Below are 27,191 nucleotides of genomic sequence, written 5' to 3'. Positions count from 1 at the left end.
ATGTCGCGATACGATAAACCGTAATCGCGATTGGCTACAATCCGACCTTTATCAAAGTCGGAAACGTGATGGTACGCATTTCTCCTCCTTACACGAGGCATCACAAAAACGTTTCACCAGGCAACACCGGTCAACTGCTTTTTGTGTATGAGAAATCGATTGGAAACTTTCATCGTGTCAGCACGTGGTAGCTGTCCCAACCGGCGCCAACCTTGTATGAATGCTCTGAAAAGCTAATCATTTGCATATCACAGCATCTTCTTCCTGTCGGTTAAATTTCGCGTCTGTAGCACGTCATCTTCCTGGTGTAGCAATTTTAATGGCCAGTAGTGTATTTCCCGTACAACTTACCGTGTCCGAAACGTCAGCAGGCGGCTTTCGATTTCACGGCGGTCAATACTCGTAACTTTTTTCGCTCATCAGGATACATAGCCTGCGTTCTCGCAGTAGTGCTTCGATGTTTTATGTATACGTCATAAACCTGAGTGTGACGTGAACATTCCGTGCAAGTCCGAGCTTTCTCTCCTGCACGTAAAGCTATATATTCTTTTCATGTAGCACCATATGCATCCACACCACATTCTATTAGCCTTTGTATAAATTAGTACCAAAAGACACTGGAATTTTTGAAGACAACACTACTAATGATTATCCACTCAGTTTTAAATATTTTGTTTTTGCCTTTCCAGTTTTCTTTTTTTGTACCATGTGTTAGTTTATATTGCGCTTTTGGGATGATTGTGATTTGGTGTGTGCGTAATTAACGTCTCTTCTAATCAGTGCACGTGTCTTGTGTTTATCTCTCTGAGATACGAACAGATGGTATTTCCCAAACCGTATCCTCAAGTGTAGCCAACTTCGCGCAACAATGCGAACGTCCCTGCAGTATCCCACAGACAATATGTGACAGTGCTTAGTTGTGGTCGTTACACCCCACAGTCCCCAGGTGATACGATGATGCGTAAAAGATTTCATAAAGTAAATAGTTTTCTTGAAAAAGAAAAAATAATGTTGTTCTACATAGTCTCACTGATCTCATAGGGTGTGAGAATCAATTTTATTCAGGCTCTCATAAAGGGAATTTCTCTCTGTGAGTAGTACTAGTTTACAGCTGACAAATATTTACTGGAATAAAGATCAACAAATAAATAATATTTTATCTCCTTGGGTTTCTGTTATGAGGAGGCGACAGGTACTTCATCACTGATGCGAGGTATTGGGGTGCTTGCGCTCTGAGGAGGCTCCGAAGCAGACATATAGTGTATGGTAGCCACGTAAATCGTGTTGCAGCACACAGCCTAACTGTACATATGAAGCACTCAAATAGTCATGTAGATGGACGTTGCAAATATAGCTTGCACAAGCATTCATGGTGAGTTCTAACCATCAAGTGTTTTCACTACTCGTGGCGTGTTGAATTACAACATAATATTGGAGGTTCGAAAGGAGTGATTGGATATTTTGTGGGCATAGAGGTCTTACTGCACATGACGGCAATATTTTCTAGTCAGCTGAGATGCTTTTCCAAAGTTACACCCAAGTTCTGTGATACTGTACTGAAATACCTTCGAACTGAATGGGTAGCAATTGTTCGCCGAATTCTGAAACTATTAATTTATGATGGGATACTAAAATTACTTTTGACTTTTTTGCATTCAGTGTAAGTCCCAGGTTTTGCGTCCATGTTCTACATCTACATCCATACTCCGCAAGCCACCTGACGGTGTGTGGCGGAGGGTACCCTGAGTACCTCTATCGGCTCCCCCTTCTCTTCCAGTCTCGTATTGTTCGTGGAAAGAAGGATTGTCGGTATGCTTCTGTGTGGGCTCTAATCTCTCTGATTTTATCCTCATGGTCTCTTCGCGAGATATACGTAGGAGGGAGCAATATACTGCTGGACTCTTCGGTGAAGGTATGTCCTCGAAACTTTAACGAAAGCCCGTACCGAGCTACTGAGCGTCTCTCCTGCAGAGTCTTCCATTGGAGTTTATCTATCATCTCCGTAACGCTTTCGCGATTACTAAATGATCCTGTAACTAAGCGCGCTGCTCTCCGTTGGATCTTCTCCATCTCTTCTATCAACCCTATCTGGTACGGATCCCACACTGATGAGGAGTATTCAAGCAGTGGGCGAACAAGCGTACTGTAACCTACTTCCTTTGTTTTCGGATTGCATTTCCTTAGGATTCTTCCAATGAATCTCAGTCTGGCATCTGCTTTACCGACGATCAACTTTATATGATCATTCCATTTTAAATCACTCCTAATGCGTACTCCCGGATAATTTAAGGAATTAACTGCTTCCAGTTGCTGACCTGCTATTTTGTAGCTAAATGATAAGGGATCTATCTTTCTATGTATTCGCAGCACATTACACTTGTCTACATTGAGATTCAATTGCCATTCCCTGCACCATGCGTCAATTCGCTGCAGATCCTCCTGCATTTCAGTACAATTTTCCATTGTTAAACCTCTCGATACACCACAGCATCATCTGCAAAAAGCCTCAGTGAACTTCCGATGTCATCCACCAGGTCATTTATGTATATTGTGAACAGCAACGGTCCCATGACACTCCCCTGTGGCACACCTGAAATCACTCTTACTTCGGAAGACTTCTCTCCATTGAGAATGACATGCTGCGTTCTGTTATTAGGAACTCCTCAATCCAATCACACAATTGGTCTTTTAGTCCATATGCTCTTACTTTGTTCATTAAACGACTGTGGGGAACTGTATCGAACGCCTTGCGGAAGTCGAGAAACACGGCATCTACCTGTGAACCCGTGTCTATGGCTCTTTGAGTCTCGCGGACGAATAGCGCGAGCTGGGTTTCACACGACCGTCTTTTTCGAAACCCATGCTGATTCCTACAGAGCAGATTTCTAGTCTCGAGGAAAGTCATTATACTCGAACATAATACGTGTTCCAAAATTCTACAACTGATAGAGATATAGGTCTATAGTTCTGCACATCTGTTCGACGTCCCTTCTTGAAAACGGGAATGACCTGTGCCCTTTTCCAATCCTTTGGAACGCTACGCTCTTCTAGAGACCTACGGTACACCGCTGCAAGAAGGGGGGCAAGTTCCTTCGCGTACTCTGTGTAAAATAGAACTGGTATCCCATCAGGTTCAGCGGCTTTTCCTCTTTTGAGCGATTTTAATTGTTTCTCTATCCCTCTGTCGTCTATTTGGATATCTACCATTTTGTCATCTGTGCGACAGTCTAGAGAAGGAACTACAGTGCAGTCTTCCTCTGTGAAACAGCTCTGGAAAAAGACATTTAGTATTTCGGCCTTTAGTCTGTCATCCACTGTTTCAGTACCATTTTGGTCACAGTGTGTCTGGACATTTAGTTTTGATCACCTACCGCTTTGACATAAGACCAAAATTTCTTAGGATTTTCTGCCAAGTCAGTACATACAACTTTACTTTCGAATTCATTGAACGCCTCTCGCATAGCCCTCCTCACACTACATTTTTGTTTGTCTGCAAGGCTTTGGCTATGTTTATGTTTGCTGTGAAGTTCCTTTTGCTTCCGCAGCAGTTTTCTAACTCGGTTGTTGTACCACGGTGGCTCTTTTACATCTCTTACGATTTTACTTGGCACATACTCATCTAACACATATTGTACGATGGTTTTGAATTTTGTCCACTGATCCTCAACGCTATCTGTACTTGAGAAAAAACTTTTGTGTTGAGCCGTCAGGTACTCTGTAATCTGCTTTTTGTCACTTTTGCTGAACAGAAAAATCTTCCTACCTTTTTTAATATTTCTATTTACGGCTGAAATCATCGATGCCGTAACCGCTTTATGATCGCTGATTGCCTGTTCTGCGTTAACTGTTTCAAATAGTTCGGGTCTGTTTGTCACCAGAAGGTCTAATATGTTATCGCCACGAGTCGGTTCTCTGTTTAACTCCTCAACGTAGTTTTCAGATACAGCACTTAAAAAAATTTCACTGGATTCTTTGTCCCTGCCACCCGTTATGAACGTTTGAGTCTCACAGTCTATATCCGGCAAATTAAAATCTCCACCCAGAACTATAACATTGTGGGGAAATCTACTCGAAATATTTTCCAAATTATCCTTCAGGTGCTCAGCCAAACAGCTGCTGAGCCAGGGGGCGTATAAAGACATCCAATTACCATGTCTGAGCCTGCTTTAACCGTGACCTTCACCCAAATCATTTCACATTTCGGATCTCCGTCAATTTCCTTCGATACTATTGCACTTCTTATCGTTATAAACACGCCTCCCCCTTCACTGTCCAGCCTGTCTCTGTGTCTTACCACTGAAGACAAATCATCATTCACCTGGACGATCGCAGTATAGATATTTTCAGGTTTATCATTTGGATGGAGATGGAAATCATCGGCGCAGAAATGATATTTGCAACAGGACAAAATCGACGAGATTTTATTGACACAAATGTAAATAAAAGTGGAGCCAGGGCTGACCCCTGCGGCACTTGTGAGGGAACAAGTTTCCTGGACGACGTTTCACTCCCACCGAAAACATTTTACTGTATGTCTTTCAAGTAGTGTTCCAACCACCTTAACGCATATCTGAAAAATTGTGCTATTGCATTTTTCTGAGTAGCATGTGAAAGTAGAAAGTATCAAAAGAGACGTCGCTCTGCAGACCTTCAATTTAATTAACGTGGCTGGCCAAACCAATAGGTTGGACTGCGTGTACATGAATTCTAGAATTCGTGAGTATCACAATCCTCTTATTGTTTGGGCTATGAACACACCACTCACGGCTCACCTCCATGGCTTCCTTCCGGCCAGTACCTCTCTCCTATTTTCAGAATATCATAAATGTTGATTAGCACTCCTGCAAGAAAATATATTGCGGAGAATGGCTTCGGCAGAGGCTAGGATTTGTTTGCAGAATAAAGATTTCACACTACACCGATTCAGTTTCCTGTCCGGCACGTAGTTACAATATATCACGAAGATTCGAAACAGCATACATTCTTGGAATACGGTAAGTGATTGTGTTGAACATGTTCATTGCAGTAAAATTCAAAGTGCTCTACAGTAGCAGGAAAAACAAAGCCAATCTGTGAATAGCATTCTTAGGATGAGTATAAAACCAGAAGACCATCACGTTCCTTAGAAGTACTAAACCTGTTCGTAATGTCTCGTGGTGTGAGGACATGTGAAGTGTTGACCGTAGCCCTGTCAGTTGCGGAAGGTAAAGTCAACGGCCTACTTGATGCTGTTCAAGAAGAGTAGACTCTATACCACCTTCTTTCCGCCTTCTCTTTGCCTTCCGTGATTTCATTCTAATCCTAACGTCGAACAGGACACATCACAAGCGCCATTCACATGAGAATGATACACAATTGTCATTTCATGGTAGTTTGGCGCATACGAATCGGAGAATGACTTCTACAGGTCCTTACCTAGGAGAGGAATGCTTGATTCCTGCATCCTACAATCCAACGACTTCGTCTGAGTTCGAACTCGACTTTTTTTCTTCTCTACACAGGCTGTTAGAAGCTGTACGAAATTCCGAAGCATCCCGGTTGGAATCTATTTTTCCGATGGAAATTTCGTTGGTTGATTCGTCATTTGTTGTCCTATTCCTTTTATTATAAACAAGAAACACTTCGTTACAGATTTAACGGCATTAAAAAATAATAGTTAAAAATCAAAATGTTTGCCTGAATACCAAAGTGCTTTGTCAGACCGACGGCGACAACCTTCAAATTTCCTAATCTCCTCAATACTTCTACATCAATTGGCAGCTTAATTGAAATACAATCGATTATAAAATGCAGAGACTCGCAAAAGTAATCTTTGACGCGGACAGTAGGTACACGCAACATGATGTACTAGTCGTTGTCCTTATTCTTTTTTCTACGTAAACAGATAGTCAAACGCCCTGTGTGCACACATCTTTGTCTCGAACGTATCGGCAGGGAAAGAAAACATAAATAGCTCCTATTTTCCCCGGCCAAGGTCTTAAGAGAGACTTTCCTTGATCGTGAGGCAAATTTAGGAACTGGAAACCTTTTCCCTACTGTCATCTTATCCGGTATTTGGCGTCAAAATACTGAACCCTACAAACGTTCGGATCCCCAGCAGCCCGCTCTGCCCTTCACTGTAGGGAACGAATCTTACAAGACAGCGAATAAAAATAAAAAAAACGTATAAAAAAGTAACTTTAACTGTCGAAACATTTCCCCTAATACTTTATTCTTCAGTAATGTCATGTTTACTTCGACAGAACTTTGCGATATGTTTTTGAATATGTCTTGAGGAGAATAAAAATGTGGAATGCTGTCTGAAAAAGACGTGCTACTCTTCATATCTTTGTAATGAACGATTCGTGCTCGTTGATGTTCCCCTGGTAGCTAAACAATTCTTGACCTATATTTTATTTTCCTTTTGGACAAAAAGTTAACTTGGAATGGTTGAGTTAAATGGGACAACCTGTAAACTGACTTTCCTCTAAAACACCTGCAAATTATGCAGTAAGATGAAAAACTATAATAAACTATAGCATACCTATGAGACAGAGAATAGGAAATATAGCATTAATGACAGCTTTCTAAAAGACAGAGAGAGAGAGAGAGAGAGATTTCAAGGCACAAATGCGATGAGAGACATCTTTATGCACGGCAGTTTCTACCTCCTCTGCTTTCTTGACCAGCATACTCACCACGGTCCCCCAGAAACCACTGCCGGCCGCGGTGGTCTCGCGGTTCTAGGCGCGCAGTCCGGAACCGCGCGACTGCTACGGTCGCAGGTTCGAATCCTGCCTCGGGCATGGATGTGTGTGATGTCCTTAGGTTAGTTAGGTTTAACTAGTTCTAAGTTCTAGGGGACTGATGACCTAAGATGTTAAGTCCCATAGTGCTCAGAGCCATTTGAACCATTTTTTGAACCAGAAACCACTGTTGATGTGCTGTTTACTCACATACAAACGGCATTGAAAGAAATTCTCACGCACGAGTTCAGTACGACTTCAAGTCAATACCACAAGTGTTACTGACTTCGGGTGCAGCAACTACTGATTTCACATCATATTGGATCCTGGGTCAGACATCTTGGACAGTTACTCTATCGTGTATTTTATGCGCTTAATCTGTGTGACAAGGTCCGTGTTAATCACAAGTGTGTTTCTAGATGTTGAAATTTTCGCAAAGTCACATCTTAGTTCATACTCAAGAGGTTGTAAAACGATTTTATAAACCCCTTCATATCATCATATATCTCGGAAAGATACGAATAATAAAGTAAGATTTTTGATGTATTCATACAGAAATTATTCCGACAGTCCATTCGTGGGCGGATCAGTACAGGAAGGGAAAATTCGTTTTTGAAAAACAAATTCAAATATTTTGTGAAGTGATTCATCTAAAATTAAGAAATAAAATTGATTACAGCAATATAAGACGCACCTCAAAATGACGATTGAGATCATATATAGTAAATGATGTGCATCAGAGATTTCTGTAATCTGTTTTATTACTTAACTTTCGACTGAAGATTTCACAAAAAATGTTGCGTTTCAATTTTTTTATTTTCAAGTTTTGTTCAGAAATCGTAAAATAATTTTAAATATCGATCTGTGTCCTATTATTACTAAGAGCATATAGAGCAACAGAGAGCAGAGAATTTTTAATTTATGCTGTTATTTCATACTTATTTTATTTTACATAATGAAAAAAATAATTCCATAATTTTCGCCCTGTAACTTTACAAAATACATAGGCTTTAAAGACATGAATTTTTTGACACTTCATTTACTTTGCTATCAGTAGCTGTTCGTGAAGTATTTCAGTTTTGCCTCAGATGACGATTTAATTCTTCTGATTATTTTAAAGCACGTCAATTATTTTTTACCAGACTAGAGCTCATGCTGCTCAATTTGATACCCTATTTGTCCATTTACCACTCTTCATTTCAGTCTGAAAATTCGGACAACAATCCGTTATGTGACTTTTAGAGAGAATTGTCTCCGCTCCTTTGAAACTTTCGACCAAAAGTAATAGTAATAAGTCGTCGTCGGCATGTACACCACAACAATGATGACTGGAAACATGCAGTTGTACACATTCTATCCCCAAAGTGCAGGCTGAATCAAAGCAATTTACGCAAATTAACAGTAGTGTGTATTCTACATGAATTAACGTAGAGGCCGGCCGTTGTGGCCGTGCGGTTCTAGGCGCTACAGTCTGGAGCCGAGCGACCGCTAAGGTCGCAGGTTCGAATCCTGCCTCGGGCATGGATGTGTGTGATGTCCTTAGGTTAGGTAAGTTTAATTAGTTCTAAGTTCTAGGCGACTGATGACCTCAGAAGTTAAGTCGCATACTGCTCAGAGCCATTTGAACCATTTAGCAAATTAACGTAGAAACCTGGGTAAAAATTTAAAATACGCATAGGACTACAAAGTTTTTATTTGCAGAGGATCCATTCGATTTTACAAGGTTGCTTTTACGTCTTACGTTAGAATCAAAGATTGACCAAATTGCTGGTATTGTTTGTCACCATTATGAATAGCTACTTGCAGCAGAATCTTGTATGGTTTGGAAGAAAAACGTCAGCGGAAACTACACTAGAAGTGGCTAATTCTCGGACCGCATGACGAGTAGACTTCCTTGGACTACGTGATGATGATGATGATGATGATGATGATGATAATGATGATCTTTGGTTTGTGGGGCGCTCAACTGCGCGGTGATTAGCGCCCGTAGAGAGTTCCAATTTTTACACAGTCCAATTTTTTTCCATAGGTCAATCGAACGATTGTCACGAATGATGATGATAACGAAATGATTAGGACAACACAAACACCCAGAGTAGAGAAAATCCCCAACTCGGCGGGGAATCGAATCCGAGACCCCGTGATCTAGAGGCAGCAACGCTAGCCACTGGACCACGAGCTACGGACGTGGACTACGTCAGAAACTCTACTGAATGCGCTGTACGTCACAAACGAGCACACGAGGACTACCTGTGGATTTCCCCTTACGTTACAGTATGCATGTTGATGTTACTCCTCCTATCGTCGAATGCGTTGAGCTCCAGGAACTGAGGTGCCAAAGTCTTGACGAAAACCACTCCTCAGATTTCTGTATTGTTCAAACGTAGAACGCAAAATGCTTTTGGCTGCTGTGTTGCTACCATGTCGCCATTAACGAACGAGCGAGCTAGTTGCACCAGGCAACAACAAAAGCGGCAACTTACAACTGACGCCAAGATAGACTTTTAGTTTACATGCGTAAGTCATAATTCGCCCTAAGTTTAGACCTTCATTTGTGTAAATAATATTGTCTTGTGAAATTGGATGAGTATTTTTGAAACATCCTGCACATAGGATTACCAATTTTCCCTTCTTATTCAAACACTGAAAAGTTTCTCGAATATGACGCCGAACTATTAAACTAATTCACTGAATGGCTGCGAAGCCAGCAGAAATCTGAGGCTTTATGAATTTGTTAGTGCCAGTAATCAGCAATTAACTTAGACTACACACGAGTTATCGAGATGACCACCGTAACAACTCTGTAATCTCTATCGCCAGAGAATGGGCCAAAATGGAGACGCGCGAGGATGTAGCACGTTTCTGGCTCGAAGTGGCTGTGGTGTCGGCGTAAAGTGAACTTGGACCGCCACGTAATATTCTCTCTTCCCTTCTCCCACCGCTCTGTTCGCAGACGCTTGCGTGTAATCGCTGGGTCCTAACGCAAAGGCCGCTGCGTTGGTGTGGGGCGGAACTACTTGCCCTGTTTAGCGGGAGATGAAGTTGCCAAGCGGCGGCTAATCTCACTGACGCTGGCCTCGCCGAACTTCGCACCACCGCCTTCGTAGGAGAGGCTGTGGTGTGCAGCCCGGATACAGAGAGCCTTACCACTAGTTCTGACACGGTGTAACTCGAACCCCGCCTCACTCTGCAGACACCCGACGGCTATGGAAGTCAAGTAACGCTAAGAACGAACTTCTTGCTAACTGCTCACAAAGCCGAGTCCCTCGAAACTCAGTGCATTCATCTACGCCGTTAATGTCAATTGCGAAACTTTTTGGCAAAGCAACAGTTTTCACTTCCTCCTGCGCACAGTTGACAATGCCGTCAACGTGTCTTTGCACCATAGCGTGTACGAACGTAAGCGATGAACTTGGATAAAAATACTTTGAGCAAAAAGTTTCTGTAAGCAGACTAAACGGCTTGGAGTTCCTCCAGTAGCGAAGGTTTCACAAGAAAAGACCTTCCAATTCTAAAGCACAACCAGCAGTTTCTGGTAGATGTCCTAAGAGGTTGCACCCTAATGTTTAAGAGCAGGAACAGAAGCAGGAAAAACAATGGAAGTTTTAGCCTCATACCTTTAAGACTGGCCCCTACTGGAGTTGATTAACATCATCAGGTTAAGATCGATTCGGTTAATTTTTGTAGGTTATTTTGTTTGATGCATTTGAAATCTGACTTCCTCTAAGATTAGTAACAATTTTGGGGGATGTTAGTTTGTCAAACACGATAGCATTCTACAGCTAATGGACAGAGTATCTCAATCTGACTACTCTAGAACTTATAAAATGTTTCCTACAAAACTAGTTCAGGGATTAACGCTGTTAAGACAGAGATCTACTATTCCATTATGGCCAAATGGAATTTGCAGTCCTTATAGCTCTGTTGAATTGTTTCTTATGAACACTAGAATATTACGGTATACTGATAATTTTTACTTCATGGACTGTCTGACTACAACTGAATGGAACACAATTTTCGTGCCATACGCGTTTCGCCTTTATTTTCTGTAAGGCATCTTCAGTGGCCTGGAATATGTACATATTTTTGCTGTTTAGTTTACATTTTGGCCAGTGTAGATGTAGGTTATAAACAGTTCTGTTGGTTGATTTTTGCTTTTATGTGAAATATTTTGAACTGTACTTACAGGTTGCGTGGACGATTTTCTACATATTACGTTCCTGTTGCATTTTTGGTATTGTTCTTCTTCTTATAAATGCCAGTTTGCGGTTTTTCTCCCATATTTCACAGCACTAGGAACTGAACACTTGTTTTGATGCAATGTTTTGGTTTGTGTTGCCGACTGTCAGATGTTATTGCCAACTTTCGAGTGTAATTATTGAAGTATCTGTAATATGTTTGTGTATGCACACGCCAAAACACACCAACACACACACACACACACACACACACACACACACACACACACACACACACACACAAATACATACACAAACAGATCGCAGATACTTCAATAATTACACTCGAAAGCTGGCAATAACATTCCATCTTTGGCAATAACGTCTGACAGTCGGCAACACAAACCAAAACATTGCATCAAAACAAGTGTTCACTTCCTATTGCTGTGAAATGTGGAAAAAAAAGCCGCAAATTGGCATTTATAAGAAGAGAAACAACACCAAAAATGCAACAGGAGCGTAATATGCAGAAAATCGTCCATGCAACCTATAAGTACAGTTAAAAATATTTCTATGTAATAGCAGAAACCAATCATCAGAACTGTTTATAACCTACAGGTACATTGACCAAAATGTAAATTAAATAGCAAAGATATGTACATATTCCAGGCCACTGAAGATGCCTTACAGAAAATAAAGAAGGAACATGTATGACACGAAAATTATGTTTCATTCAGTTGTAGTCAGGCGGTCCATAAAGCAGAAATTATCTGTATACCATAATATTACACGCAAATGTGGAAGACAAGACTACAAAAGTTGAAGATTTGAACACTAGAATAGTTTTTCAGTAATGTCATGGATGGATACTGCCTTGCACCCCGTTCATTCCTTCCAATTCTGTTACATCCGAGCTACCATTTCCTCTCGTGAAGTTTCGAGGTGCAGTTCAGATTTCGTGACAATTGAGATGTTATATTAGTTGGCGGTTAGTATTTCTGTACACAGTTTGCCACTTGTAATTATTCAGAATCTATTTGCTTTTTAATTTTTGACTGATTTCGTTATTTCGTTACGTACTGAATCAGCAGCTTTAGAAATGCCCATCTTGAAGGAACACATTATGTTTTTTTTGTTTGTTTTGTTTGTTTCTTTTTTCTTTTAATATTCTTTTCCACGCTGAATAAGACGCGGTCTCAATACTGAATTCTGAAGTGTAATTTCGTGACCTAATAATCAATCTAGAGCAAATGATTTAAGCGTTTATAAGGTGACTGACAATCTAATGGAGTACATCAAAATCTTGAGTCAACCATCAACACATCTCCAAAAAACGACGATAGTCATTAATTCACGGCATTACATACAGGCAACATTTCCATCTAAGACGGCTGTTACAGGAAAATTGTTTGACAAGGTTCTGAAGGGACGTAAGGGCTTGTGGAAAATGGCCAAGGTTGAAGCAATACACTATACACGCAGTTTTATTTGCTCTCTGACTCACACGCCACACAGCTACGAAAGCAGTTAGTTCCAGATGCTGACACAGTGGAGCATATATGTAGTAGTATAACCCGCCTATTATCACAAAATTGCGCAGTGATCACCTTTGAATATGGGATAGAATTATAAACCCTGTAATTCATAACATCGTAAAAGTGTTCATATAATTCACTATAACGATTGTTTATTTGCTCTTCATTTATATGTCCATTGACGGGGCCGGGCTGGCAGCGTTTATTCTAGCGCTCTTCAGTTTTCTGTAGCAAGACAAAAATAAATGTACTGGCAAGAGTCACGTACTTGAAAATAAATGTGTCTATAAATAATAGTTGCGTTCCATTAGTTCAATCAACTATTACAAGATAGCACCACACGTATTAATAAGAAGACTAGATGCAGATGTAAGTAGTACAGGTCACATGGTGTCTGTGGCACTGTGCTGTTCATTGCTTGAGAAACATGTTGTTCTCCCAAGAGCAACGAATTTTCATTGTATGCACTTGTTGTAGACGCATTTCGTGGGAAATATTCAAATGTCGCAGTGCCTAACAGTTCGATAATAACGACATTATTTACCCGTCTCCGGGAATACAGGTAAATTAGAGACAAAAAGAGGACCAGGGGACCAGCCATTATGACGGATACTGGACTGAGTGACATGAGATATGTGATGCAGCGTTCTCCTTCAAAAAGTTTCAGGATAATATCGTCCAGTCACAGAATCCGCATAATAGTGTTCAAAAGTGATGCTGAAGTTAAAATTTCGTGCATAGCTTGTTTGTAATGTGCAGAAATTGAAGGCGCCGGATTAACTTACTGCACGTGGATTCGTTTATTTATTTACATCCATCGTGTCACAGAACTGGAGCGCGTTTCTTTCATTGGTAAGTGTTACAAATAGGGGATTGCAGCTAGACTGGCATAGGATGAATTGGAGGGTTCACTTTGATGGAAGAAGTATGAGTGGCTCTGGGTGATAGAAAGGGTAGGTCTCGGGAATGAATTCGTGCTGTAGGATACGGAGCCTATATAATTTACGCTTGAAAATAATATGGAATGTATGGAAATAAAGAGAAGTTGCGAAATGTTGATACAGATGTAACATACCATGGTTCTTGACGAAATGGTTGCGATAGAGTGTTGAGATAAGAGTTATCGGGAAATGTAGGACAGGCCAAGGTATTCTAAGTGCTTTATGAAGTGTGCGAAATGCTCACTAGACTTTTAAAGAAGACTGCTCCAGCGTTTGGAGTCAGTGTCTGTATACGTCTAGTACGAGAGTTGCCCAGAATGTAATGCACCGCTTTTTTTTCTTCAATAATTCTTTATTGAACGTAATGAGAATTACACAGACTAAAGAATGGTGTATAATCTACACACCCTATTCTTTCACGTAATCTCCATCCCGTTCTATTGTCTTCCTCCAGTTCGAACGAGGGTGTGTGTGCCCTGTCGGTACCAATACTTGTCCTGGCGGCGGAGACAGTGCTTCACCGTGCGCATCACTTGCTCCTCGTTCTCAAAATGTCTTCCAGTTGTCGAGTCTTAATGCGTCTGTCATCACGAATGACATCATCAGCTCGCTGCAACATGTCGGGTGTGGCAGCCGTCGATGGTCTCCCCGACCGTTGCAAATAGTGGAGCTCCACCGGACCGCCATCTGATGACCTCACCCTCGGTGCCCAACTACTAACTGTACTTCTGTCGGCAGCAGATGCTCCATATATTTGGCACAATCGTTTGTGAATATTCCCCACTGTTTCTTTCTCTGCAGTGCAAAATTCAACGACGGCACGTACAGACGCCATTTTGAATCTGTCCTGCAGCTACGCTATCTCTCGGGAGTGACGGAAACTTGGCGCGCTCACTCAGGAGACTACAAATAATACATACGTAACGCTTCGCATTCGGAACGTTGTTTTCGGCTGAGAAAAAAAATGCGCTGCATTACTTTCTGACAACCCTCGTAATTCAAGGGGTGGGCTCAGAGGTTCCTAACAGGGCTCTGCAACCCACACGTTCTCAAGGAACTTCTATGGAGTCGCCGGAATAAAGGCGAGGTCGTTTAATCGAAAACCTGATGAATAAATTTAGAAAACACGTTTGTGAGTTACAACGCGCCACATATCTTCTTGTGTGACGGGATCATCAGAAGATTAACGCATGTTTGGAAGGATCACGACTACTGCTTTGTCATCGCGCTGTACGCGAAATGGACATGACAAGGGGTGTCCAATACTGGTACGTTGTACTCTCCGCCCTGCTGTCCAGTGGTTGTCGTGAGTGGACACACAAACACCGCAATGAAATTTTTCCAGTTCCTTTATTTTCATAGAAAGTTCAAAAATGGTTCAAATGGCTCTGAGCACTATGGGACTTAACATCTGAGGTCATCAGTCGCCTAGAACTTACAACTACTTAAACCTAACTAACCTAGGAGAACATCACACACATCCATGCCCGAGGCAGGATTCGAACCTGCGAACGTAGCGGTCGTGCGGTTTCAGACTGAAGCGCCTATAACCGCTCGGCCACTCCGGCCAGCAGAAAGTTCAGTATTTTAATACGTTAAACGCACCACTAATTAACCATCCACTGTGAAAACAGTGGCTGAATATTTTACGTATTCTAGTTTTGTGTACCACAAGGAAGTTTTCCCAAACGATTGGTGGATTGTAATGCATATGTGTCGACATAACGCGACATTCTGAGGCTAGCTGCTAATATGGGTTCCTGGGGATGTGTCGCAGCAGTTTCGGTTGTGAGGATAAACATGCAAATCACGTTGTATTTATGCTAATGATCAGTAAGGGCGTTGACGTCCACGCTCTTGGGCGCCCTGGATTCATCATCGTCGTCATTATCATCATCACTCGACAGTGGCACACAGATCAGTACCATCTGCAGTGTAAACCGCATTCGTGCAATTGGAAAAGAGTTATCTCTGCCGGTTGGTACTGTGTAGCTAAGATGACCTTCAGATCGGCCGCAGATCCCTCTGTAGTAATTCCACAACAACAGTGGAATGTTTTTTCCTTCATGGTAACAGCACTACTGAGAGTTATTTGTTTTGCAAGTGTATCACATCATGCGGCAGCACATTTAGATGGTTGGATTTATTGCTCTTGGCGCTGTCAATTCCCGAAACACGTGCCACGCCACCTAATCTGCTGTGGAGCTAATGCGTAAACATCTGCGGCCATATGGTCGGCAGCGTTCTTTGTGATGCCAGCTTCTGTTTGTAAACATTCCCGGTCTTCGGCCTCACGTACCTTGGAACGAGTATTGTTTGTGGCGGCGTACAAATAGAACCAATGTAGTGGGGGACACTGACCGCTGTCTCATGAAGGCAAATGTATCAGAAATCGACTGTGTTGACCTCTGTAGCACGGAAGAAGACTAGGGATGAGGGGAAGCCACCAGGTTTCAATAACAATATCTAACGTTACTGCGAAAGCAGGTTGAAACGAAGTTTAACCCTAGCTGAGACGCAAATGCAGATCGAAGTCAAAGCAAGGATGAGAACAGCTAGATGAGACTCGTTTTAAAATGTTCTGTGATCTTGTTATCACCGAAACGGAACGTGATAAATTCAAAGTTGACGTCCTAAATTCTGATTTCGACCTTCGGATTGGCCCGAAAATAGCTGACATAAATCCCGGGACTGTAAATTAGTTCAAGTCGCTCGACAGAGCTACGATCATTACATCTAATGGTGGGATACTTGTTATAATGTGTATCGAACTTGTGGAAGAATTTGTCCAACCTGCAGCCCTAACTGATCTGAAGTCACAAGAACAACCAAGCGTGCTACGTGTCTGGAAAGCGGCGCAGATCGTTTGAATATACTGGATGTTTCACAGCAATTTCTATGACAGGCTTGTCGTTATAGAAAGTACCAAGCAGATTAAGTTTAGATAACAAACATGTGTGTATGAAATTTTCTGGATATCGAGGAGCACCTCTGTGTTATCTACACAGTGGCTTGGATCGAATGAAATCTATCTCATTCCCTTCTTTATTAATTTTAAAAGCGCTCGCGATGGTGCTTTGTTTCTTGAATTCCAGCAAACCTTCGGCACAGTCTGACACTGTCGCTTAGTAAACACAATACGAGCGCACGGAATAACTCACTGGTTATTTGACTGGTTAGAACACTTTCTATAAAACAGAGCTCAATACATACAGTGAAGGATTTCACAGACGGATGCTTCAGCTGTTGGTGAGTCCTCCGGCTTTGTGGCCGTGATCCATGACGCTTCTCTGTTCCCAACGTTTCGTTCAGAGCAGTGGAGGACGTGCTCCTGGTTCCGTTGAGTGAAGAGTGGGAAGTCGGAGAGCGACTTAAATACTGTAGAAAAAAGGCGGCATGTCAACCTCGACGTCCGACCTGTCAGTCGGTGAGACTCAGCGGAACAAGGAGCACCTCTTAAGGTGTACAGTGCCTCTCTGGACGAAACGTTAGGAAAACAAAGAAAACTTACCAGTAGCTAACAACTCAGTGCTTTTCTCTTAATGAAGAGGCACCATCAGCAGTAAAATCAGTGGTCTAAGTATTTTATTGTAGTGTGGTAGAGCCTGTGCTGGTAAGGAAATACACTGACGAACCGACACGTTATAACGAATTGATTGATAGCGTGTTGGGCCGCCGTTGGAACGCTGTATAGCAGCGATTGTAGCTATCGTGAATTCAACAAATCCTTCGTATATTTTACGAAAGTCTGTGTCACCAAATGTGATGTGGTGGTCAGGATATGAACGTTAGTTCACTGTGATGCTCCACAAATCATTGCAGTACGATTCTGACTTGTGACACGGAAAGTTATTCCACTGGCAGATGCTGTCGCGGTCGGGACATGAAGCTTGAAGGGAAGCGGGTGTTCTGCAATGATGTTCATACTGTCCCTAACTCTCATAATGCCTTAGATTGCTGCCAAGGTCCCATGTAAGACCATGCGAATGATCCCCATACCATTAAATGACTGCGTCCATGACACAGTACACGCGCCGAGCAGCTATTCAACTGATACACGACGTATCCGGACACGATCGTCAGCCCGATGTAACAAGAAACGTGATTCATCCGTCCACGTTTACACTGATCCACGGTCCAACCTCGATGATCCCATATCCACTGCATTCGTATGTGACGATGTCGTTGCGTCAACATGGCAACACGTAGGGGTTCACCTGCTGTGTAGCCCCATGTCCAACACTGTTCGTTGAACGGGGCACTTCGAAACACTTGTGCCTGCCGTCAGATCTGACACAGATCACCGCTGATCCTCCTTTACACGGCGGGCAAACCCCCGAGCTCCACGTTCTGTGACAAGGCGCTGACACCCAGCATCTTGTGTTACTTCTGGTTTCACCGTCGTTCAAGGTTTTTCCATAGATGCTCACCACAGTAATACGCAAACAGCCGATCAGCTTCGCTTTACAGGGACGCTCGTGTCTCGGCGCCAGGCCATAACAATCTGCTCTTTATCATGTTTTTGTTGTTGTGGTCTTCAGTCCTGAGACTGGTTTGATGCAGCTCTCCATGCTACTCTATCCTGTGCAAGCTTCTTCATCTCCCAGTACCTACTGCAACCTACATCCTTCTGAATCTGCTTAGTGTAATCATCTCTTGGTCTCCCCCTACGATTTTTACCCTCCACGATGCCCTCCAATACTAAATTGGTGATCCCTTGATGCCTCAGAACATGTCCTACCAACCGATCCCTTCTTCTGGTCAAGTTGTGCCACAAACTTCTCTTCTCCCCAGTCCTATTCAATACTTCCTCATTAGTTATGTGATCTACCCATCTAATCTTCAGCATTCTTCTGTAGCACCACATTTCGAAAGCTTCTATTCTCTTCTTGTCCAAACTATTTACCGTCCATGTTTCAGTTCCATACATGGCTACACTCCATACAAATACTTTCAGAAATGACTTCCTGACACTTAAATCTATACTCGATGTTAACAAATTTCTCTTCTTCAGAAACGCCTTCCTTGCCATTGCCAGTCTACATTTTATATCCTCTCTACTTCGACCATCATCAGTTATTTTGCTCACCAAATAGCAAAACTCCTATACTACTTTAAGTGTTTCATTTACTAATCTAATACCCTCAACATCACCCGAATCATAGTTGATTATTTTAGTGGATTTCCCAATTTGCTGCCTGTATCCTCATTAAAAAGATTCCCAATTTTTATCTGCTCCGCTGATGCAATGATCATAATGCTTTAGATAATAAATTTGTTTGAACAACGGGTCTCCCTGGTCTAGGGCCAGCATCTTTGACTATTAATCAAAAATTTCTATGTCCTAGATACGATCCCAGACACTACTTACAATCTGAAGGAAAATCACCAGCAACTGTGGATGAAAACTTCTGTTCAGCTGGTGGTTTTGTCAAAAAGGACGGAGGGGCCGGCCGGCCGCGGTGGTCTAGCGGTTCTAGGCGCGCAGTCCGGAACCGCGCGACTGCTACGGTCGCAGGTTCGAATCCTGCCTCGGGCATGGATGTGTGTGATGTCCTTAGGTTAGTTAGGTTTAAGTAGTTCTAAGTTCTAGGGGACTGATGACCACAGATGTTAAGTCCCATAGTGCTCAGAACCATTTGAACCATTTTTGAACGGAGGGGCCTTGGGGTGGGGAAAGTAACCATAAAGACGGATATATCATCAATTATCTACAGCATGACGGCTTGAGGACACTGACTGTGAGGGCAGTTCACCTGCACTGAAGACATCTGATGTGTATCCGATGTGGATTTAATTGAAAAGTGTCATGATGATCTCTCCATTGCAAAAGACAAGGGAGAGAAAATAGCTGAGGTACTCACCAAAAAAGTCAGAAGAACGATGACAAAAAAATAGATACATAACGTCGGTAATTCTGTGAGGCTGCAACAAGCGAGGCGGCACCATATTGAAGTCTTCGGTCTCGTGTTCGGGAGGGCGGTGGTTCAAAACTATTTTTACAAATTGGAGTCAAAGTCCTTACACCAAAACAAAGACAAGACGTAGGTGATTGAACTGGTGAGCACACAAACTCATAATGAATGCTCTAAATGTCCTTCTCTTGCTTCTAAACATGCCTTGAATCGTGGACTGTCGCAACCTTTCAAGTACTTCCTGATGATTTTGACTGGTTTCGCCTGCTTCTATTATAAGTCGATAAAGAGTTTCTGCATCCAGGTCGCCTGCTAAATGATCAGCTGGTGCGTCCAGAGATAATAATCCAAAGGATTGATGTCGAGTGACCGTGCAGGCCATGGAACTGGTCCTCTTTTACCTATCCATTCGTGATGGTGCATCTTGAACACTGAGACTGAAATGTGCTGGAGCTACATCCTGTATAAACCACATTTTTCTTCTTATTTGCTGGGACACATATTTTCGTCAAATGGCTCTGAGCACTATGGGACTTAACTGCTGAGGTCATCAGTCCCCTAGAACTTGTTGTTGTTGTTGTTGTTGTTGTTGTTGTGGTGGTGGTGGTGGTCTTCAGCCCTGAGACTGGTTTGATGCAGCTCTCCATGCTACTCTAACCTGTGCAATCTTCTTCATCTCCCAGTACCTACTGCAGCCTGCATCCTTCTGAATCTGCTTAGTGTATTCATCTCTTGGTCTCCCTCTACGATTTTTACCCTCCACACTGCCCTCCAATGCTAAATTTGTGATCCCTTGATGCCTCAAAACATGTCCTACTAACCGATCCCTTCTTCTAGTCAAGTTGTGCCACAAACTTCTCTTCTCCCCAATCCTATTCAATACCTCCTCATTAGTTACGTGATCTACCAACCTTATCTTCAGCATTCTTCTGTAGCACCACATTTCGAAAGCTTCTATTCCCTTCTTGTCAAAACTAGTTATCGTCCATGTTTCACTTCCATACATGGCTACACTCCATACAAATACTTTCAGAAACGACTTCCTGACACTTAAATCTATACCCGATGTTAACAAATTTCTCTTCTTCAGAAACGATTTCCTTGCCATTGCCAGTCTACATTTTATATCCTCTCTACTTCGACCATCATCAGTTATTTTACTCCCTAAATAGCAAAACTCATTTACTACTGTAAGTGTCTCATTTCCTAATCTAATTCCCTCAGCATCACCCGATTTAATTTGGCTACATTCCATTATCTTCGTTTTGCTTTTGTTGATGTTCATCTTATATCCTCCTTTCAAGACACTGTCCATTCCGTTCAACTGCTCTTCCAAGTCCTTTGCTGTCTCTGACAGAATTACAATGTCATCGGCAAACCTCAAAGTTTTTATTTCTTCTCCATGTATTTTAATACCTACTCCGAACTTTTCTTTTGTTTCTTTACTGCTTGCTCAATATACAAATTGAATAGCATCGGGGAGAGGCTACAACTCCCTTCCCAATCACTGCTTCCCTTTCATGTCCCTCGACTCTTATAACTGCTATCTGGTTTCTGTACAAATTGTAAATAGCCTTTCGCTCCCTGTATTTTACCCCTGCCACTTTCAGAATTTGAAAGAGAGTATTCCAGTTAACATTGTCAAAAGCTTCCCTAGAACTTCTTAAACCTAACTATCCTAAGGACATCACACACATCCATGCCCGAGGATAAGAGGAAGTAATTCTGTTATTGAAGTGCTATATCTCTCGTTGACGATGATTTGGTGAACCACTTCTACGAGGATACAGTGTGTTTCAAAAACATTCATACACTTCAAAAAATCTGTATCTTCTATACTACTGAAGTAGAAACTTCTGGCAATCTTCAAGTTAAGCGTAGTTTTTGTTTTCAAAAAGAATAATCCGATTTTACGAGGTTTCATGTTTCGCAAGCGACATTAGGGTGATTTTTTTACAATTGCGTTTTGGATGACAGTTTTGCTTTACTTTCGACAGACGCGCATTATGCGCTCCACCGGACACACTACGAACATGCAGACGATAATCGAACTTACACAATACTTTTGCGCCAAGAAGTGCGGAACTACTGTATTCGCTGCTGCTGCTATGCAGCATCACATGCAAAGTTGTTGAAAGGAGAGGCGCATAGGTGTAGTCTTTCACGTTTCTCCACCACAAAAAGAGGGAATGGTACAAAGATAGAATCTTAACTCCCCCTCCCCCCTCTCCTCCTATACACCCAGATCGTCTGAGGCAGCTGACTGTTAAGAAAGACTTTTACATACAGATGCCACTGTGGTAGCGCTCGTCCTCTTGCAAAATGAAATTTTCGACTTTTTCTCGCAATTACGGTTAAAAGACAGATCAACATATCCAGGTACGTGATTTCTGGAACTGAGAGAGCGACCGAGCTAGCTGCGCCAGAATTCCACTGGCAACAACATGAACCCTGAAGCTGACACCATAGTAAAGATAAATTTCACCTCAATACTTTCACGGTTATTTGGCGAGATACACGTAGGGGGAAGCAATATATTGGTTGACTCAGATGAGGAGAAACTGAAATGTACCTGAAATTCACACATACCTCCGTGGTAGTCTCACTAAAGTGTTTAAAATCGACTGAAATACCTCAGACACACAGGACAAAGAAACAGAAAATAGTTATCCAAATAAAAAACTTGTTAACTTAAAATATTTTTAAAAAAAGTCTAAAAATATTTCTCCAACACCATACAGATCCCTGACTAGGTAGAGATAGTTCTGCAAATTTATGCTTGTGAATCTTGTACAGCTATGACAATACTTGTAAAATGTAAAATGAAAGACGTGGGGCGCATGCAGTAGCTACTAGTTAAGAGCTAGAGTGTAGTTGCAGTGCGGTAAATTTGTTTGTGTCTTGGGTAACTATTAATGCATAAACTATCTGTTGCTTGCGCCCACGTTTTTCGTTTTAAATTTTACTAGTACATTTGGAAATTTGTGGTAAGTACGTATGGGCCCAAACTGCTGAGGTCATGGGTCCCTAAGCTTACACACTACGTAATCTAACTTAAACTAACTTATGCTAAGGACAAAACACACACACACACACACACACACACACACACACACACACACACACACACACTCGAACCTCCGACGGAGGCAGCGGCTCGAATCTTGACAAGGCGCCTAGACTGCACGGCTACCCCGCGCGGCTTTACGAGTATTATCATAGCTACTAAAAATCCACAAATGCAAATTTTCATTACTGTCTATATGAGGTCAGTAATCTGTACGGGGCTAAAGGAAATTATTTTATGCATTTTAGTCATTTTTAAAAACATGTTACATTAAAAAGCAAAGCTTTTTTATTTAAATCACTGTTGTGCATTGAACCATAACTTACGTAACTCAGATCTAAAAATTTACAGGAAATGAACTCATTTCCCGTGTTAAAATGTTGGTAGGCAACATCTGGTCCGCAGCACATTATGGATTATCGGTGGCAAAGGCATCTGACGTACTGGTTACCTTGCGTACCTTGGGCTAACTGCTGTTGCCGGTAGTGGAGATCTTTTATTGCGTTCGCTTAGCAGGGAGATTCAGCTTGTTAAAAGTTCGTTGCGCAGTACACGGTCCCTGAGGGGAGACGCCGCTACACGAAGTTTGCGCGTTAGTGCAGATAAAGCGGCAACGGCGTGCGAGTTGGCCTCGCGTCGCTGTAAATACGGCCGCTGTCTGCTGCACACACACACACACACACACACACACACACACACACACATTAAATACGGATCGCGTCTGCGGATTAAAACTTCCTGCACCGAGCAGCTCAAACTTCAGCGGCGGCTCGCACGGAAAGTGAGGGAAGACCTTGGCTTCAAGCTCCCGAGGCAACAAAAAACAGCGGCAATTATGTACGTCGGGTAATTCGCGTCGTGCGCAAAGTATCGTTCTTTCTCATTTGTGTGCGATTCTTAAGAAAACTTGGCTGGCTGGATCGCTGCTTTGGCTCCGTGATTGCAGCTGTTAACGCGAAGCTCCCGCGCGAGCTTTACTTACCTCTGGCAACGAGCAGCGACTGTCGCTCATCCGTTTCTGATGGTGAAGAGAGTTATACCTTCACCTTTCCTCTATTCTCCTTCCTCCTTCACGATCTCTGCGCGCAACGTTTGTTCAACAACGCATCCGGCCGTATTTAATGACCGACAAGGATTAAGTTTCCAAACACTCAGTGATGTACTCTAAAATTACGTAACGGGTTACGTTAATCTGAAATGGTGCAATTAATCATAGATTTTCAGGTGGCATTTCCAAATCCATAATGAGTCGTCTTCATCTGATTAGGATGTAATACATCTCCCTGTCCCGACAATCGTGATCACATCTACGTCTACATCTTTACTGCAGAACTTTACGCTGTTCTCCAGGCTGTCCAATACATCCGTCGTCATCAGCAGGTACAGTGTATTATATGCTCAGATTCGCTCAGCTCTCTTCTCAGTCTCCAAACTCTCTACCCTGTCCACCCTCTGGTCCACCGGATTCAGGACTGCCTCCACTTGCTCCACTTGGGGAGGGGGGGGGGGGGGCGGCGTCTCTGTGGCGTTCCTCTGGATCCCCGGACATGTTGGTATCTGTGGAGACGAGGCGGCCGATATAGCGGCCGAGGCTGCAGTCTCTCTTCTTGAGCTTGCTGTTCGCATGGTTCCCTTCGCCGATCTACAGAGTGTTTTATGTCGTCGTGTTGCTCTTTTATGGCACGCACATTGGTCTGCACTTCCTAATAATAAATTGCGGGATGTGAAAGCTCTTCCCTGTGCTTGGACCTCTTCCTCTCGAACTCGTCGTCGGGAGGAGGTAACTGGACTCCGGATAGGGCACTGTCTTTTTAGCCATCGACATCTTTTAAGTGGCGATCCTCTTCCACTTTGTCCCCATTGATCTCAACTGTGGACAGTGAGACACCTTTTTCTTGAGTGCCCCTATTTTACTCCGTTACGCGCCTGTCTACAGCTGTCGCCTGATATATCTTCCATTTTAGCAGATTACACGTGCTCAGCCGATCGCGTCCTCGAGTTCATTAGTGTCAGTGAGATGACGTCGGTCATTTGAAACTCCTTTTGGGGACAAACAACCCCCCTTCTGTAGTGGTTTTCTAAGCTTTCCTTCTGTTTTTTAGTTTCCCCACTTTTTTGAGTTTCGCTCCCATTTTTTTAAATTTTTTTAAAACTTTTCCTAAGCCACAGACTAGGCGCTAATTACCGTAGCAGTTTTGCGCCCTAAAACCACAACAACGAAAAAGGTAACCTTACGGTGTGCGTCAGAGGGTGTAACTAGCAGCATTATCATGTTCGCTCTTGTGTATTTCATTCACAATGGTGAGTAGGAAGATGACTGTCTATACACTTCGGTAGGAGCCCTATTTCTCCAATTTTTTTGGTCGTGATCATTCCGCGAGGTACACCGTCTGATAAATAATATCCGCAAACACCTTTGTAATGTCCGCCCCTGGTAGCAGAGTGGTCAGCGCGACGGAATGTCATACCTAACGGCCCGGATTCGATTCCTGGCTGGGTCGGAGATTTTCTCCGCTCATGGACTGGGTGTTGTGTTATCCGTAACATCATCATTTCATCCCCATCGACGCGCAAGTCGCCGAAGTGGCGTCAACTCGAAAGACCTGCACCAGGCGAGCGGTCTACCCGACGGAAGGCCCTAGCCACACGGCATTTCCGTATACCCCTATGTAATCCTGATTTAGGTTTTCCGTAATTTCCCTAAGTCGCTCCAGGCAAATGCCGGGATGGTTCCTTTGAAAGGGCACGGCCGACTTCCTTTCCCGTCTTTCCTTAATCCGATGAGACCGATGACCTCGCTGTTGGGTCTCTTCCCCCAAACAACCCTGACCAGTAGATGCCACGAGAAGCGGACCTGCCAGTATAAAAGGAGGTGGGGAGAACTGTGTTGTCGTTAGAGATACAGTAGCAGCCAGATGCGTCGGTTAGGAGAGAATCAGAGTCTTCGAGCGCGGAGAACTGATTTGATGTTACAGTTGATGTGATTGTGAAGTGGAAAAGCGGACGAACAACCACACCTGAACAGATCACGCAGACCTCGTGTATTGACAGACAGAAACCGTAGAGCATTGCTTAATTCGGAAAAATCACCTGAAATAAGCTGAAGCAATCACTCGTGAGTTTCAAAGTGGTACTAGCACCGCAGCTTGCGAGTAAATAAGAACGAGTTACAGTGGTCGAAGGGCTCCTCGTAAGGCACATATTCTGTAGTCAGCGGTAAGCGACGCCTGAGATGCTACAAAGAGCGACGCCACTGGGCAGTGGACGTCTGGAAGCGGGTGACTTTCAATAATGAATCGCGCCACATCCTGTGGCAGTCCGATGGAAGGGTTTGGGTTGGGCGAATGCATGGAAAACTTTGCCTGTAATCATCTGAAGTGCCAACAGTGAAGTGCAGAGCAGATGGTGTTTATCGTGCCTATGATGTGTCACGTTATTTTGCTTAAGAAACGCTAAATACCAAACGACATGAACACTTTCTGCAGCATTGTGTACTGAGTACAGTAGGGCAAATCTGTATCAGCATGACAATCCACCCGGTCGTAAAGCAGTATTCGTGAGGCAATGGTTTGCGTGTAATAACATTCCTGAAGTGAGCTGGCCTGTCCAGAGTCCCGACTTCAAGCAATTCAAACACTTTTGGTATGATTTAGAACGTCGATTTCGCTCCTTTTCCAGTACCCAACATCCTTAAGTTCTCTGGTTTCGGCTGTTAAAGATCAATGGGTAGACACTCTTTCAGAGATATTGATAGTACAGTATTGCAGTGTCTGCGTTACTCTTAATACGATGCAAAGTTCATTGGGACATGCATGCATATCCAATGGAACTTTGCATCGTATTCAAAATAACACAGACACTGCAATATCCTGTCCAACCGCCGACGCAAGCGACTTTCAAGTAAAATGTCTCACCCTTACGGGAATGTACATAATGGATGTAAGAGTACAGGTTGTAGACGCATGGTTGACGACTTACGGAAGTTTGGGACAGGCCGTGAGTCGTGCACGGATAGCCAAATGGTAAGGCGACCACTCGACATAAGCGGCAAATCCGGGGTCGAGTCACGGTCCGGCACGAAGTTTCATTGTCATGATTCCATTCTACAGCTGATGGTTCTACTCATTCGGAATTGCGAATACATTTAATGTAGCTCTTTGATAGTGTCCCCATGAGAGTACAAGCTGTCGTAAAGGTGAATTATGGACACACCTCATGTTAATGTTCACTAATAGGTGTCCGGATACTTTCGATCAATAGCACTGTGCAGCAATGAAAATGTAAATCGAATGAAAACAGCCAGTTCCTATCACTTCTAATGCGCTAATCGCCAATATCACAAAGACAATTCAAAATTAGCTCCATTTTACATTGTTTTATCACGGTGAGATAATTATGTACGGATTTTTATGTTAAGTTTAAAATCAAATATTATAATGGTTTGTCAAAGTCATGATAACAAGTAACAATGTATTATATTATTGTTCCTGGTCTTACTTGTCTGCAATATTTTGGATATAAACATTTTGATACCAATTTTAGTGATATTATTGTCTCCCTCCTCTTCAACTTCAGTGACTTTATTAATGTATGTAATACTTTTTGCACAGTTGTTTCCAGATTAACTACCAGTTGTTCAGGTTGACTGCTATTGAGGTGAACAAAAATGCCACGAGTTTATGTTAACAGTGCTGACACATTTTGCTATGTGTGTGGAGAAGTGACATTTGCTTCACAAAAACAGCAAATAACTCCATTGATTAAAAAAAAACTTACAGTTGTTATTTTGGGTGCAAAACAGGTGATCAGGATAAACCCTGGGCTCCACAT

The sequence above is a fragment of the Schistocerca nitens genome, chromosome 1 (assembly GCF_023898315.1).
Source record: "Schistocerca nitens isolate TAMUIC-IGC-003100 chromosome 1, iqSchNite1.1, whole genome shotgun sequence".
Taxonomy (NCBI): Eukaryota; Metazoa; Arthropoda; class Insecta; order Orthoptera; family Acrididae; genus Schistocerca; species Schistocerca nitens.
Note: the sequence above shows the minus strand (reverse complement) of the source record.